This window comes from Cornus florida, unplaced genomic scaffold (assembly GCF_030987335.1).
Source record: "Cornus florida cultivar Cherokee Brave unplaced genomic scaffold, ASM3098733v1 CherokeeBrave_3.0.0_Hap2_Chr02, whole genome shotgun sequence".
In the NCBI taxonomy this organism is placed as follows: domain Eukaryota; kingdom Viridiplantae; phylum Streptophyta; class Magnoliopsida; order Cornales; family Cornaceae; genus Cornus; species Cornus florida.
In genome coordinates this window covers 92,475,671-92,479,484 of record NW_026775572.1, presented here as the reverse complement: position 1 = coordinate 92,479,484, position 3,814 = coordinate 92,475,671, and the positions used below count along the sequence as shown (strand labels likewise).

Below are 3,814 nucleotides of genomic sequence, written 5' to 3'. Positions count from 1 at the left end.
TATTTGTTTGCTTCTTCAAGCCTTTCTAAGAATAGCATCCTTGCTATTTCTTCTTCATCTTTATTTCTCTATCTCAATCTCTCAGTATCTCTCTCTTTCTCTCTTTCTCTCTCTCTCTTCTTCTCTCCTTATTCTTTCCTCTTCTTTTCTTGCTATATCCATTATCTTCCCCTTTCTATTCTCTTGTTACGTTACTATAATTTGTTTACAGAAAGTCCTTTTAACTAAGGCAATATTGAACTCATTTAGGAGTTTATTTGTTCTCTATCTCCTATAATCGCCTAAAGTCAACATTCCATAAGAGACTAAAAGTTGACAATTCACAATTGAACCATATATTTGGTTCTGGCACGCCCGTTTTTCATCAATTTAAGATCGGCTCTAGCCAACCGATTTTAGGGACAACAAGATCTGCTGACGCAAATTAGAGATGTGGCAGCAGACCTCATTGACATGCCCTTTCTCAACCGGGCTGACAAATTTGGTCACGTACATATTCTTCGTTCACTTAAATTGCTCTACGATGTTTTGAAAGAGATCAAGTCTACAGAGAAAGAGGTGATGGAGATTTGTGGAAAGAAGTTGTGCGCCATCGGAGACCCACAAGTTGGAAAATCAGGTAAATGGACTCCGGTGCTTGTTGGTGATTCTCACATGGTAAAGTTGGACATTCGGCGACAACAAGAGATGGAGAGAGAGATGGCGGAGACCGCTGTTGATTCTGTCTTGGAGAAGTTGAATCAGCTAATAAAGGGTGAAATAGATTGCCCATTTTCTGTTACTGAGATGAATCTCTCTTGGAGAAGTTGGGCAGGTGAAATTCTTCAAATTTCTTACGAGGCAGCAGACATTTTGAAGGAGGGGCGGTCACAATTACAGAGAAAGAGAGAGATGGCCGACAGTGCTCTTGATTTTGAAGTTCAAAATCTGTTGTTACAAATCCGTGGGAAGGTTTATGAGGCAGCAAACATCATTAAGTTTGCCTCAGAAGACAAGGCTTATGAAGCAGCAAACATCATTAAATTTGCCTCAGAAGACAATGCTCTTTACCCTCATTTCAGTTATGTCCTGAAAGAGATCAAGTCTATGAAGAAACAGGTGATGAACATTTACGACAAGAAACTGTACGGTGTGGTCGGAGACCCACAAGTTGGACTGTCTTTCCACGGAAGTTCATCAAGAGCCACTAGTACTGCTCCAGATGTAGAGGAAGAAATTGTGGTCGGCTTTGATCATGAAGCGGAGATGCTGAAGGAGCGGCTTACTGGAATGTCAAAGCAACTCCAAGTCATCTCCATTATCGGAATGGCCGGATTGGGTAAGACCACTCTCGCAAGGAAATTGTACAATGATCCTTTCATTTTATATCACTTCTATATTCGTGGGTGGACCTATGTCTCTCAAGTATACCAAAAAAGGGATCTGTTGCTTGGCATTCTAACTTCTGTTTTTGAGCATAAAGGCAATATTTCCACATAGAGCGTTGAAAAGTTGGGAGAAGATTTATACCACCACTTGAAGGGTAAGAGGTATCTCGTGGTCATGGATGATATGTGGCACATTGGAGCCTGGAATGATTTTAAAATATACTTTCCAAAGTAGAATTTTGTTCACTAGTCGGCACACTCATGTCGCTTTGCATGCCAACCCTTATGGTTCTCCTCATCATCTCCCTTTCCTAAACGAAGATCATAGCAGGGATCTATTACACAAGAAGATATTTTGGAAAGAAAGCTGCCCTCCAGAGTTGACGGATATCAGAAAGCAAATAACAAAAAAATGTCAAGGACTACCGCTTGCAATTGTTTTAGTTGCCGGACTTCTTGCAAAGACAGACCAGAATCAAGACTGGTGGAAGCAAGTTGGCGAAAGCTTAAGTTCATACATTGCAAGTGACACACAGCAATGCATGGATATTCTAGCACTAAGTTACAACAGCTTGCCTCGTCACTTAAGATTATGCTTTCTCTACTTCGGTGCATTCCCTGAAGACTATGAAATCTCAGCGCGGAAGTTGATCTGGCTATGGATTGCTGAGGGATTTATACACCGAATTGGGCACAAAAACAAAAGCTTGGAGGATGTGGCTGAGGATTACTTGATGGATTTGACTGATAGAAATTTGGTCATGGTTGCCAAAAGAAGATCAACTGGTGGAATTAGAGCATGCCGTGTACATGATCTATTGCATGATTTATGCTTGAAAAAAGCCAAGGAAGAGAATTTCCTACGGCAGATTTACAAGAATGAAATCAGAGCATGTCATTGGTATGATCAACGTGCCACTTCTTCTTCTGTAGGTCCAAGTCTAAAGAAGTATTTTCGCTTATGTGCCGATTCATACATTTTTAAACACATTTTTTCAGAGCCTTTTGCTCCATACATCCGCACTTTCTTGTGTTTTGTCTCAGAACAGACTCCATTACCTCCTAAGAGTATGCCATTCATTCATCCTGCCTTCAAACTACTTAGGGTTTTGGATTTATCGGGCATCAGTTTCATCATATTTCCAAGGGAAATAGTCCAGCTATTTCTTCTGAGGTACTTAGCTCTTCAGGGTAAGCACCTGAGCATCCCGACATCAATAGGAGACCTTCAGAATCTAGAAATGCTTGTCATATCACAATGGGAGGGATTATTCATACCAAATGAGCTATGGAATATTGTAACGTTAAGGCATCTACGCATTGCAGGACAAAAATATGTTGAAACAGCAGACTTTGAAAATTCCTTTGTACTGTATAACCTACAAACCATCTCATATATACCCCCTACGAGGTATTACAATGGTTTATTGGCTAGGAGCCCCAACCTTCGGAAGCTGGGATTTTGTGGTTGTTTTGATTTACAAGTCTATGGTAATTTTTTGTTTCCAGATCTAGAATTCCTAAACCACCTTGAAACATTGAAGTTGTTGAATAGGCATGTTCCTGACCATCATAGGTACAATCTCCAAAGTGTAAAATTCCCTCCGAATCTTAAAAGTTTAACTTTATCTAATACTGCTCTTGAGTGGAAGGAAATGTCAGTCCTTGGGATGTTACCAAACCTTGAGGTTCTCAAATTGGAATATCAGGCCTGCATCGGATCACTGTGGGAAACAACTGACGGGGAGTTTCGTCGACTCAAATACTTGAGACTGTATTACATGAATGTTGAGCAATGGAACGCCTCCAGCATTCATTTTCGAAGCCTTCAGTGTCTACTGCTGCATAGATGTCGTAAACTCAAGGAGATTCCATCTGAATTAGGGGACATATGTACACTGCAGACAATTGAGGTAAGTTGTTGTAGTGATTCCGCCGTAAACTCTGCCAGAGAAATTCAGAAAGAGCAAGAGGGCATAGGAAATGATTCATTGAAAATCATTATAATAAATCCCCCGAGTTGGGAGCTCGTGACATGTTCTCAAGTCTGTGTTGAGCTCCAGTGAATGTTGGCTTGACAATTGAGTAAGTAATTGAACTCATTAAATTTGATACTCATTTATATTGTATTCGTCTTAAACATTGCATCGAGTGGAATGATTCATAAATGGGTAGTTGTTCAGAAATTCAGCTGAGTTACAAAATATTAGCAATTTAAATACTCCTTTTTTTTTTTTCTTTTTTTTTTTTTTAGTACACATGTTTCCAAAGTAAAAGAAAATTTGGCAGTTAACTTGTTCATCACTTGATCAATTCATCTGATAAGTGGGAAAAGAAACATGGTATGTTTTTCAATTTATAATATGTTGCAATAAAACTGAAAGCTAATTTGTTCTTAGAAGATGTGCAATTGTATTACAAAAATCTTCAATTTGTGAAATTATAGT

The 3,814-nt window shown here is 39.3% G+C and overlaps 1 pseudogene; it reads left to right on the top strand.

Annotated features, from left to right (window-relative positions):
- Positions 1-699: 699 nt before the first annotated feature.
- On the top strand, positions 700-3,433 carry LOC132296541 (putative late blight resistance protein homolog R1B-17; annotated as a pseudogene).
- The last annotated feature ends 381 nt before the right edge of the window (positions 3,434-3,814 follow it).